We start from the raw sequence: 13,529 nt of genomic DNA on the forward strand, positions 1-13,529 counted from the left end.
CTTCACTATGCTTTGATGCCAGTGAGTAAGAACATAAGAACATAAAAATTAGGAGCAGGAGTAAGCCATACGGCCCCTCCAGCCTGCTCCGCCATTCAATAAGATCATGGCTGATCTTCAACCTCAATTCCACTTTCCTGCCCTATCCCCATATCCCTTGATTCCACTGAAGTCCAATGTCTTGTTTTGCACACTTTGTACAAAAATAATAAATTGCAGGACAACGGAGTATTACAATTTAAACTCTTTTAATGAAGCATCAGGTCTGTAAGCTTTCTCAATCAATACAGTACCTTGTGGACAAGATGGAGTCAGGACCCTGGGTCCTCCAAAACAATAGCAGTCCTTACAGATGCCTGCAGGCCAATGACAACTCAGCATGTGATCACGTGAATATAATAGGTATTCCTTACAGATGCCTGTGGGCCAATGACAATTCAACATGCAAATGTTACATCCCCTTTCTTTTAAAAGAAAAATGTTATGCATTACTTTTAAACCTTCCACCTAATGTTCTCGGTAGCATAAACATATAAGTAAACTCAGCATTTAACTAGCGCTGAAAACATCCCAACGTTTCAATAACGATGTACAGTTATTTTTTTTAGGGCAGCGATCCGCCTACACCCTTTGACAGTTCAGAAGTCAAGGATAACTCTAGGCTTGACCTCTCGTCCCGACCTTGTGTGGTATGGAACTGAGCATGCTCCTGAATAAGTCAACAAATCAGGTTCAGGTTTAGGTTCAGGTAAGTATGATGTGTTTTGTGTATTGCTCTGTTCATCACACTCTGTTGAACTGATCCTCTCGTCGGAATGACGGTGTTGTTCCTTGGTGTTCAGGAGGTGCCTGCGATTGCGGCGGTACACCCGTCCTTCTGGGGTGCGGACGTGATACGATCGCTCAGTGTAAGCTGGCTGGATGACGACTGCTGGCTTCCAGTAGTCATGCTCCTGGATTCTGACAGATTCTCCATTGTGCAGTGGCAGCAGTAGTCTAGCTGACCTGTCATAGTATCTGTTTTGGTGTTGCTGTCTCTGTACACGTTTTGCATGCACTTGCTTGCAGCTGACGACCTGCCAGGGCCTGTCTGGGATACGGTGAGGTATCATGGGCTCTTTGACATTTGATGGGCGGCGTTCTAGACAAATGGAACATTTTCCGACAATGTCCTCAATGTGTTTGCACATTCTGGGCCAAAACATAATGTCATGTGCTCTTTGTTTGCATTTCTCCATGCCCATATGTCCAGCATGAATTTTTGTCAACATCTCTTCTCTGAGACTGGTAGGAAAGATGATTTTCTCCCCTTTGAAGACGATTCCATTGATTTGTGACAGTTTGTCTCTGTGGTTCCAGAATTCAGATATGCTCTGAGGGCATTTCCTCCTTTCCTCAGGCCATCCTTCATGTATGACTTTGCTCAGCAGTGTGAGTTGTGCATCTTTCTCTGTTTCTGCTCGGATCTCCTTCAGTTTTGAGTCACTCACAGGTAAGCTGTTGTACACCATGTGCACCTGCACATCCATGCCTTCACTGAGGCTGCTGTCTTGGTAGCTAAGAGACTTTCTGGAGAGCGTGTCTGCGACAGGACTGTCTTTGCCTGGACGGTGAATGATTGTGAAGTCATACTTCTGTAGCTGAAGGATCATTCTCTGTAGCCTTGGTGGGGCTGCGGCTAGTGGTTTCCTCATGATTGACTCGAGGGGCTTGTGGTCGGATTCCACAGTGACTTGTCGGTCATAGACGTACTGGTGGAAACGCTTACATCCAAACAGAATTGCATATAGCTCTTTCTCGATTTGAGCATAGTTGATTTCACTGTCTGAGAGAGATCTGGAAGCGTAGCCGATGGGCTTTCCTTCTTGCAGTAATACTGCGCCTAGTCCGTACTTTGATGCGTCCACTTGTAGTCTGAGCTCTTTGTTGGGGTCGAAGTAGGCAAGAACCGGTCCTCGTTCTCTGGTGATTAGGTCTTTCATTTTCTGAAATGCTGTGTCATGTTGTTTGTCCCACAGGAACTCATTGGATTGTTTGAGCAACTGACGCATGGGTGCGTTGATTTCGGAGAGGCTCGGGGCAAACTTGGCTAAGTAGTTAACCATGCCTAGTACTGTCTCTAACTCTGCGCGGTTCTTCGGCGGCTCCATCTTCTTGATGGCGGAGATTTCCTCTGGATCCGGCTTAATGCCATCCGTTGAGAGGCGATGCCCGAAATAACTGATCTCGGTGGATCCGATTATGCTTTTGGGTTTGAGCTGGATACCTTTCTCCCGTGATCTTTGTAGCTTCGCACGGAGGTTCCTGTCATGTTCCTCTCTATTCCTGCCATAGATGAGGATGTCGTCTACAATTGCGACTACTCCGTCGAGGCCTTCATAGGTTTCGTCGATCTTCCGCTGGAATTCATCCTGAGCTGAGATAAAACCAAATGGTAAACGCAGAAATCGGTAGCGTCCAAATGGTGTGTTGAACGTTGTTTGCTTAGATGACTCTTCCGTGAGCTTGATAGTCCAGTATCCTGATCGTGCGTCCATTACACTGAAGTAACGTGCTCCCACTAGCTTGGGTGTGATGTCATCTAGCGTTGGTAGAGGGTAGTGAGGGCGTTTGATAGCCTTGTTCAAATCTCTGGGGTCGAGACTCTGAGCTTGCCTGTACGTGGTTTCTCAACCACTACTAACGCGTTGACCCACTCTGTCGGTTCTGTTTCCCGGACGATGATTTCTGTATTCTCCATGCTCTGCAGCTCCTCCTTCAGGCGACTACGGAGAGCAAGGGGTATCATTCTCGGTGGGCAAACCACAGGGGTTGCTGCTGGGTCAAGGTGAATAGTGCATTCACCTGGGAATAGTCTGATTCCTTTGAAAACGTCAGCAAACTCCTCCATGACTCTCTGCTTCTCAACTGGTGCTGTCAATGATAGCACTAGCGTGACGAGGTCCATGTCTAAACATGCCTTTAGACCTAGCACTGGAGGTGCTTGAGTGTCAACAATGTAAAAGTCCAACAGCATGTTGCTTTCTTTGTACTTGCATTTCATCACGCATGTGCCTTTTACAATGAGCTGCTCACCCCCATAGCCGGTCAGTCTGCATGAGGTGGGCTGTAGCTCACACGCATCCTTCAAGCTGTGATACTCACTCAGAGGAATTACGTTAACCTGAGATCCAGTGTCTAGTTTAAACTTAAGCTCTTTGCCCTGTTTCCTATCTCAATATCGGCATAGGCTTGCTCAGTCTCTGAAGTCTGTTTTTTCTGTGACACAGAATCAATAAACAGTTCCTCTGCATTTGGCTCTCTATCTGGCATTTGGCTGTCACTCACTGTGTGTACTGCTTTTCCGAAAACAGTCTTGCAAACTTTAGCAATGTGGTTCCGTTTACCACATTTAGTACATTGCCTTCCTTTGGCAGGGCAGTACTCCTTTTCTCCATGCCAGTTGTTTCCACAATATCCACAGTTTTTGAAGCGTTTTTGTAGTGTATGTACTTTGCAGAAGGAACTATATTCTGCAGCCCCTGTATACTGCAGTACCAGTAGTGACCACCCCTGTATACAAGCCTGTGTAGTAACTTTGCATAGTAGTTCCAGTTTTGTCTCCACTCAGTAAACACCTGTTGTAACCAACTCCTGCAGTCCGTATCTCAATTACACACAGACATAATACTGGTGACGAGCAGATCCGAACTTACCTACAGTTCTGCACCACCTCATGGGGATCCATCCCTGAAGCGAAGTTGTTAGAGGTCGAGGCCAGAAGGAAGAAAGAAAAAAAACAAAAAACAGAAGAAACGGGCGTCGACCGTGGGCAACCGCCTCTGATTCATCGGATTTGAAGATTTGCAGGAGAGGCTGTCGAGAGCGGGACTTGGTTATCCTGTCTATGGTGTGCCAGCTAATCAGGCTGGTGGCAGGTAGTACACTGATCCTTCCTGGGCTGCGGCAGGCTAGAGCTCGATCGGGTGGCTTTTCAACGGGGCCGAGCAGCGTTGTCGGGAAGAGGAGAGAGAGAGAGAGGGTGGAGCACACAGGGCGCGGCCGGTGCTACGAAGCCGGGCAGCATACAGACCCGAGAAGAGGGAGGAAAGTGTCCCGTAGGGTTTGCTCTGACGACGGGAAAATAAAAGAAATTAGAAGCGCAGAAAGCCGCGAGGAGCTGCAGTTTGCCACGGGGACCGCGGAGAGCGGCGTTAGCAGCAGCGCGGGGGGGAAGTGCGCGAAGACCATAGGGCGTCGCCATCAAGGCATAAAAACGCCAGCAACAGCGCTAGCAGCAGTGGAGAAGACAGAAAGCGTGGGAGGCGCCATCTTAATCCATCGGGGAAGAAGGCAAAGCGCGGGAGGTGCCATTTTGTTCAATCGGGGAAGAAGGCAAAGCGCGGGAGGCGCCATCTTAGATTTCCAAGATGCCGAAGACTGGCAATATCACTGCCTTCGATAATGCAATAGAAGACTGGACCACGTATGTGGAAAGAGTCGAAGTATATTGCAAGGCAAATGAAGTAGCCGATGAGAAAAAGGCATCGGTACTACTAAACTTAATGGGCGCAAGAACATACGGCCTATTGCGGAACCTGATCACTCCAGCCAAACCGATGGCGAAGAGTTTTAACGAAATTGTTGATATCCTACAGGAACACCTAAATCCTACACCGCTGCTGATAGCAGAAAGATTTAAATTCCACAAGAGAAATCAGCATAAAGGTGAGAGCAATGCTGATTACCTTACGGAACTACGCAAGCTATCAAAGCACTGCCAGTTCGGAGCAGGACTGGCAGATACCCTATGGGACAAATTTGTCTGTGGACTCCTGAGTGAAGCAACCCAGAAGAGGTTACTCTCAGAGAAAGAGCTGACGCTAGATAAGGCTTTCAGCGTGGCAGTATCGTACGAAGCAGCAGCAAGGGGAGCTGCGGAAATACAGCAAAAGCCACAGGAATACGGCACCCATGAAATGACACGGGGATTTGAAAAATTTTATCGCTGCGGCAGAACAACCCATGACCAGAAGGACTGCTGGTCCAAGGACAAAATATGCAGGCAATGCGGAAAGATGGGACACATTGCACGAGTTTGCAGGTCTGGGAAGAAGACTAACGACAACAAAAAGGCTACTAAGGAACAGTACAGGAAAGTACAAAAGATGACGGACAGTAGTTCCGAAGACCAGAAGAGCGATAGTGAATCCGGGAACAAGAGACTAAGCTGTCTCAAACTTCACAACGTAATCGCAAAAGAGGATTACCGAACCATTTGGATCACCCTCACGATAGCAGGGTCCCAAGTCAAAATAGAATTGGATACAGGATCAGCCCTGACCGTCATGAATCGACGAGACTATGAGCGGCTATTCTCACACATACCCTTGAAAGAGACATCCATTGTCTTGAAGACGTATACGGGGCAGAAAGTATATCCCAGAGGGAAAATAAGGGTGCCTGTCGAATACAACGGCAAGGAAATACAGAAATTGTATCTGTACATACTGCAAGATGGTGGACCACCATTATTGGGACGTGAATGGATCAGAAAGATAAGTTTAGACTGGCACTCCATTCAGGCACTGACTGTGGCTGGTAAAAAGGATGACGACGTCACAGCTGGACGATTGTCAAAAATCTTAGCTAACGCCAAAGAGGTATTTCAACAAGAACTGGGAACTCTTAAAGGCATAACTGCCTCGATAAAAATAGAAGAGAATGCAATTCCCAAGTTTTTCAAAGCAAGACCGGTACCGTATGCAATTCGCCCAGCCGTCGAGGCAGAGCTGGAGAATCTGGAGAATGCAGGCGTGTTATCTAAGGTAGACTGGAGCGAGTGGGCGACACCCATCATTCCTGTCATGAAGAAAACGTTAAACAATAAGTCTGAGGAGCCAAGGAAGGTTCGCATCTGTGGGGACTTCAAGGTGACAGTGAGCCCAGTCCTTCACACAGTACAGTATCCTCTCCCGAGGATAGAAGATATTTTCGCCTCACTATCTGGAGGGAAGCGTTTTACAAAAATTGACCTAGCACAAGCATATTTGCAGATGGAGGTTGAAGAATCCTCTAGGAAGTATCTCACGATAAACACTCACAAAGGTCTTTACCAGTATAATCGACTGGTATTCGGAGTAGCATCAGCTCCGGCGATATGGCAAAGAGCGATGGAACAAGTCCTGCAAGGGATTCCGGGGACTCAGTGTTACTTGGACGACATCCTAGTGACAGGTGAAAATGACAGTGAACACCTTGCCAACCTAGAGCAGGTGCTCACTAGACTAAGAGAACATGGGCTACGAGCCAATCGCCCCAAGTGCGAGTTTTTTAAGAAACAGATATCGTATTGTGGCCACATGATTGATGAAGAGGGGTTACATAAGTCCCCTGACAAAATTGAAGCGGTAGTTAAGGCTCCAGCGCCTGAAAATGTGTCGCAACTGAGGTCATTCCTCGGATTGGTGAATTACTACCATAAGTTTTAGCCGAATTTGTCCACAATTCTGCACCCACTGAACGCCCTACTACAAACTGGAGTAGCATGGAAATGGAGCGATGAATGTAAGCGGGCCTTTCAGAAGAGTAAAGACTTAATCATTTCAAGAGAAGTATTGGCTCACTACAACCCCTCACTACCGATAAGACTGGCGTGTGATGCGTCTCCCTACGGCATTGGAGCGGTACTGTCACATAAATTCCTTGATGGTTCAGAGAGGCCGATAGCTTTTGCATCACGCTCGTTAACTTCAGCCGAGCGTAACTACGCCCAGATTGACAGAGAGGCCCTCAGCCTGGTGTGGGGGGTGAAGAAGTTCAATCACTACCTGCACGGTCAGAAATTTACTCTACTAACTGATCATCAACCTCTTGTCTCCATTTTCAACCCTCAGAAGGGCGTCCCGATAATGACAGCACAATGGCTACAGAGGTGGTCCCTTTTCCTAGGGGCACACCAATATGACATTGAGTACAAAGGAACTAAACAGCATGGGAATGCTGATGGATTGTCGTGCCTACCGTTGCCGATGGTGGAAGAAGCACCTGCAGTGGATCCTGTGGAGATATTCTACTCGACCATAGTCGAATGTCTACCTGTGACGAATGCAAACATAGGAAAGGAAACACGAAATGACCCGACACTCTCCAGGGTCTATAATTTAACGGTGAAGGGATGGCCAGCACATGGCGAACCACTGTTGCCAGCATTCTCGCTGAGAAGAGAACAGCTGTCAGTGTGCAGAGGAACATTGATGTGTGGATCCAGAGTAGTAATTCCACCCAAATTGAAGGATAGAGTGCTCAATGAGCTTCATGAGGGTCATCTGGGAGGGGTAAAAATGAAGAACTTAGCCAGAGCGTTTGTGTGGTGGCCGGGAATCGATGGAGAAATCGAAGAGATGACCAAGAGCTGTACAGGATGCCAGAAGGTCCTAAACGCCCCACCACAAGCCCCTCTACATCCATGGGAGTGGCCCTCATCTCCATGGCAAAGGGTGCACATTGATTTTGCTGGTCCATTTATGGACTCGATGTTTTTAATTGCGGTGGATGCACATTCAAAGTGGCCAGAGGTAATAAAAATGTCCTCAACCACCACAGAAAAAACTACCACAGTCTTACGAACCATATTCGCCAGAAATGGGCTGCCTGAACAGATTTGCTCCGACAATGGACCACAGTTTCTGTCTGAAGAGTTCCGGAGGTTCTTAAAGAACAATGGTGTTAAGCATTACACATCCGCCCCATATCATCCAGCCACCAATGGATTGGCTGAGAGGTTCGTTCAAACATTCAAGAAGGCTATCAAGGCAATGTGTAATGAAGACATACCCCTACAACACAAGGTGGATAACTTCTTGTTTGCCTACCGGAATACGACACATGCGGTTACCAACCAAACTCCAGCCATGATGTTCTTCAATCGAAGACTACGATGCCGCTTGGATTTGGTTAAGCCAAACATCAGAAGAGATGTGGAGAACAGGCTGTTTCAGAATATGAATGAAAGGCCGACCAGGAGTTTTAAGATAGGTCAACCAGTTTTGGCCCGGGACTACCGCACAGAGAAATGGCAGCCAGGAACGATCTGCACACGGCAAGGACCTCTAATGTATACCGTGGACGTTGGAGAGAGCATTGTAAGACGCCATGCTGACCAGATTCTAGAGTCACTGGAAAACGTCAATTCCACACCACGATCCGATACACCTGGTGATGAAACCGAAGTATCAATTGCATCTACCTCAGAATCGGTGATATTGGAAGCAGACGAACCAAACAACGACGTTGATTCCGAATCAACTTTGCCAGAAGAACCTGATACCCCAAAGAGGCGTTATCCAGACAGAATCAGGAAGCCTCCTGAAAGACTGAACTTATAATTGCTTAACTTCAGCTAATGTATATAGCAACTGTAATTGTAAATATGTTATTTAATTATTAATCGAATGTTATGTACTGTTTAGCTAAAAGGGGAGGAATTGTAGTGTATGTACTTTGCAGAAGGAACTATATTCTGCAGCCCCTGTATACTGCAGTACCAGTAGTGACCACCCCTGTATATAAGCCTGTGAAGTAACTTTGCATAGTAGTTCCAGTTTTGTCTCCACTCAGTAAACACCTGTTGTAACCAACTCCTGCAGTCCGTGTCTCAATTACACACGGACATAATAGTTTTATGTCTGTGTCGCCCATTTTTAGAACTCTCGCTGTTCTTTCTGTTCTGAAACACGCTCTCTGGGCAGTGTTCTTTGGTGTGTATCTATTAACTGCGTGCACTGTCTGTTCACGCGAGCTGCTCGTGGCGCCGGTTATGGTTTTCAACTGTGCTTGGGCTATCTCGTGCGATCTAGCTATGTCCATAGCTTTGTCCAGCGTTAGCCCGGACCCAACATTCAAAAGTTTCTCTCTCACTTTAGCTGAATGTATTCCAAACACGATGCGGCCTCTGACCATCTCATCTTTATCTGCATATACACAGTCTTTTACCAGCAGTTTTAACTCAGTCACGAACTGTTCAAACGACTCACTAGCTCCTTGTACTTTCTCCTGAAACTTGTACCTAGCGAATATCGTATTTGTCTTGGGCATCACATATGCTTCAAAACGGTCAAAATAACTTTTCAGTACCTTTGCTTCATCCGCGGCGAGAGACCATGTGTTAAAAATGTCTCTCCCTTTTTCTTCGATCCACAGGACTAGGTAGCTGCATCTTTCTTCCTCCCCTTTGCTTTTCAGTGGACCCGAAAACATCAACCCCACGTGTTGCTTGAACTTGCTCCATTCTCCAGGTAAGTTCAAAGATTCCCAATTCATTCGGGGTAAGGGAGCTCCAACGATGTCCATTTCAAATCCCTGTTCTGACACCAGGTCTTGTTTTGCACACTTTGTACAAAAATAATAAATTGCAGGACAACGGAGTATTACAATTTAAACTCTTTTAATGAAGCATCAGGTCTGTAAGCTTTCTCAATCAATACAGCACCGTGTGGACAAGATGGAGTCAGGACCCTGGGTCCTCCAAAACAATAGCAGTCCTTACAGATGCCTGCAGGCCAATGACAACTCAGCATGTGATCACATGTGACTATAATAGGTATTCCTTACAGATGCCTGCGGGCCAATGACAATTCAACATGCAAATGTTACACAAAAATCTATCTATCTCAGCCTTGAATATACTCAACATCTGAGCATCCACAACCCTCTGAGTGAAGAAATTCCTCCTAATCTCAGTCTTAAATGGCCTACCTCTTATTCTGAGACTATGATTCCTAGTTCTAGACACTCCAGCCAGGGGAAACAATCTCTCAGCATTTACCCTGTCAATCCAATGAGATCACCTCTCATTCTTCTAAACTCCAGAGAGTATAGGCCCATTCTACACAATCTCTCATCATAGGACAACCCTCTCATCCCAGGAATCAATCTAGTGAACTTTTGTTGCACCGCCTCTAAGGCAAGTATATCCTTCCTTAAATAAGGAGACCAAAACTGTGCACAGTACTCCAGGTGTGGTCTCACCAAAGCCCTGTACAATTGTAGCAAGACTTCCTTACTCTTGCACTCCAACCCCCTAGCAATAAAGGCCAACATGCCATTTGCCTTCCTAATTGCTTGATGTACCTGGATGCTAACTCCCTGTGTTTCTTGTACTAGGACACCCAAATCTCTCTGAACACCAACATTTAATAGTTCCTCACCATTTAAAAAAAATCTGTTTTTCTATTCTTCCTATCAAAGTGAATAACCTCACATTTCCCCACATTATACTCCATCTGCCACCCTATTGCCCACTCACTTAACCTGTCTATATCCCTTTGCAGGCTCTTTGCATCCTCCTCATATCTTACTTTTCCACCTAGCTTTGTATCGTCAGGAAACTTGGATACATTGCACTCGGTCCCTTCATCTAAGTCATTAATATAGATTGTAAATAGCTGAGGCCCAAGCACTGCTCCTTGCGGCACCCCATTAGTTACAGCCTGCCAATCTGAAAATGACCCGTTTATCCCTACTCTCTGTTTTCTGTCTGTTAACCAATCCGCTATCCATGCTAATACATTACCCCCAACTCCATGAGCTCTTATCTTGCTTAACAAACTTTTATGTGGTACCTTATTGAATGCCTTTTGGAAATTCAAATATACTACATCCACTGGTTCCCCTTTATCTACCCTGCTAAATCCTCAAAAACGCTTAACAAATTTGTTAAACATGTTGACTTTGCCTAATCATATTTATGATTTTCTAAGTACCCTGTTACCACTTCCTTAATAAAGGATTCCAGCATTTTCCCAATGACTGATGTCAGACTAAATGGCCTGTAGTTCTCTGTTTTCTCTCTCACTCCTTTCTTGAATAGCAGGGTTACATTTGCTGCTTTCCAATCCACTGGGACCATTCCTGAATCTAGGGAATTTTGGAAGATCACAACTAATACATCCACTATCTCTGCAGCCACCTCTTTTAGAACCCAAAGGGGTCCAGGGGATTTGTCGGCTTTTAGTCCCATTAGTTTCTCAAGTACTTTTTCTCGACTGACATTAATACTTTAAGTTCCTCGCTCTCATTAGCCCCTTGGTTCACCACTATATTTGGTATGCTTTTTGTGTCTTATACTGCGAAGACAGATATAAAATATTTGTTTAAGGATAAGGGGTAAGCCATATAGGACAGAGATGAGGAGGAATTTCTTCACCCAGAGAGTGGTGAACCTGTGGAATTCTCTACCACAGAAGGCAGTAGAGGCCAATTCATTAAATATATTCAAGAAGGAGTTGGATATATTTCTTAAAGCTGAAGGGATCAAGGGATATGGGGAGAAAGCAGGGACAGGGTACTGAATTTGGATGATCAGCTATGATCGCATTGAATGGCGGAGCAGGCTCGAGGGGCCGAATGGCCTACTCCTGCTCCGATCTTCTATGTTTCTATGTTTAAAGTCTCTGCCATTTCCTTGTTCCCCAATATAATTTCTCCTGTCTTAGCCCCTAAGGGACCAATGCTTACTTTTGCTACTCTCTTCCTTTTTAGATACTGGTAGAAGCTCTTACAATCTGTTTTTATATTTCTTGTTAATTTACTTTCATATTCTATTTTTTTCCTTTATTATTTTTTTGGTCATCCTTTGCTGGTTTCTAAAGCTCTCCCAATCTTCAGGATTACTGCTATTCTTCACAACATATTTTAATCTAATACTATCCTTAACTTCTTTAGTTAGCCACGGATGGATCACTTTTCCTGTGGAGTTTTTATTTTTCAATGGAATGTATATTCATTGAGAATTTTGGAATATTTGATTACATGATCACCACTGCTTATCTACTGTCATACCTTTTAATTTAATTTCCCAATCTACCTTAGCCAACTCACCCCTCGTACCTACAAAATTGGCTGTGTTTAAGCTTAAGACTCTAGTGTCGGACTTAAGAAAGTCACTTTCAAACTCAATGTGAAATTCTATCATATTATGATCACTCTTTCCTAGAGGATCCTTTACTATAACATTACTAATTAACCCTCTCCCAGAGATGTTGGGGAACATAGGGTCTAATGAGAGGGAGGAACTGAATTAAATCAGTATTTGTAGGGAAATGGTGTTAGGGAAATTGATGGGATTGAAGGCCGATAACGTCCCAGGGCCTGATAATCTACATCCTAAGGTACTTAAGGAAGTGACCCTGGAAATAGTAGATGCATTGCTGGTCATCGTACAAAATTCTATAGATTCTGGAACAGTCCCCATGGACCGAAGGGTAGCTAATGTAACCCCACTATTTAAAAAAGGTGGTAGAAAGAAAACGGGGAATTATAGACCGGTAAGTCTGACATCGGTAGTGGGAAAAATGCTAGAGTCCATTATAAAAGATGTAATAGCAGAGCACTTGGAAATCAGTGACAGGATCGGACAAAGTCAACATGGATTTACAAAAGGTAAATCATGCTTGACTAATCTACTGGAATTTTTGATGATGTAACTGGTAGAATAGATAAGGGAGAACCAGTGGATGTGGTGTATTTGGACTTTCAGAAGGCTTTCGCTAAGGTCCCGCATAAGAGACTAGTGTGCAAAGTTAAAGCACATGGGATTAGGGGTAAGGTACTGACTTGGATAGAGAACTGGTTGGCAGACAGGAAGCAAAGAGTTGGAATAAACGGGTCTTTTTCCGAGTGGCAGGCAGTGACTAGTGGGGTACCGCAGGGATCGGTGCTAGAACCCAGTTATTCACAATATATATTAATGATCTAGACGAGGGAACTAGATGTAATATCTCCAAGTTTGCAGACGACACAAAGCTGGGTGGGCGTGTGTGCTGTGAGGAGGATGCAGAGAAACTCCAGTATGATTTGGACAGATTGGGTGATTGGGTAGATGCATGGCAGATGCAGTATAATGTGGATAAATGCGAGGTTATCCATTTTGGTGGCAAAAACAGGAAGGCAGATTATTATCTCAACGGCAATAGTTTGGGAAAAGGGGAAGTGCAACGAGACCTGGGTGTCCTTGTGCACCAGTCGCTGAACGTAAGCATGCAGGTGCAGCAGGCGGTTAAGAAAGCAAATGGAATGTTGGCCTTCATAGCGAGAGGATTCAAGTACAGGAGCAAGGATGTCTTGCTGCAGTTGTACAAGGGCCTTGGTGAGACCACACCTTGAGTATTGTGTGCAGTTTTGGTCGCCTTATCTGAGGAAGGATGTGCTTGCCATGGAAGGAGTGCAGCGAAGATTCACCAGACTGATATCTGGGATGGCAGGAATGACGTATGAAGAGAGATTGGGTCGATTGGGCTTGTATTCGCTGGAGTTTAGAACAATGAAAGGGATCTCATTGAAACTTATAAAATTCTAACAGGACTAGACAGACTAGTCCTTGAGCAGTATGTAACTGAACCAACCAGGGGGCAGGCAATCTTAGATCTGGTCCTGTGTAATGAAACAGGTTTAATAAAAAATGTCCTAGTAAAGGATCCCCTTGGAATGAGTGACCATAATATGGTTGAATTCCAAATTCAGTTTGAGGATGAGAGAGTTAGATCTCAAAC

At 45.2% G+C, this 13,529-nt stretch overlaps 1 protein-coding gene across 1 annotated transcript in view; it reads left to right on the forward strand.

Moving 5' to 3' along the window:
- pde11a (phosphodiesterase 11a) overlaps nucleotides 1-13,529 on the forward strand; it is a 544,209-nt gene that overhangs the window by 9,401 nt on the left and 521,279 nt on the right. The gene's annotated exons all lie outside the window — the stretch shown is intronic.

This window comes from Somniosus microcephalus, chromosome 4 (assembly GCF_052327205.1).
Source record: "Somniosus microcephalus isolate GS21.2 chromosome 4, FLI_Smic_1.0, whole genome shotgun sequence".
In the NCBI taxonomy this organism is placed as follows: Eukaryota; Metazoa; Chordata; class Chondrichthyes; order Squaliformes; family Somniosidae; genus Somniosus; species Somniosus microcephalus.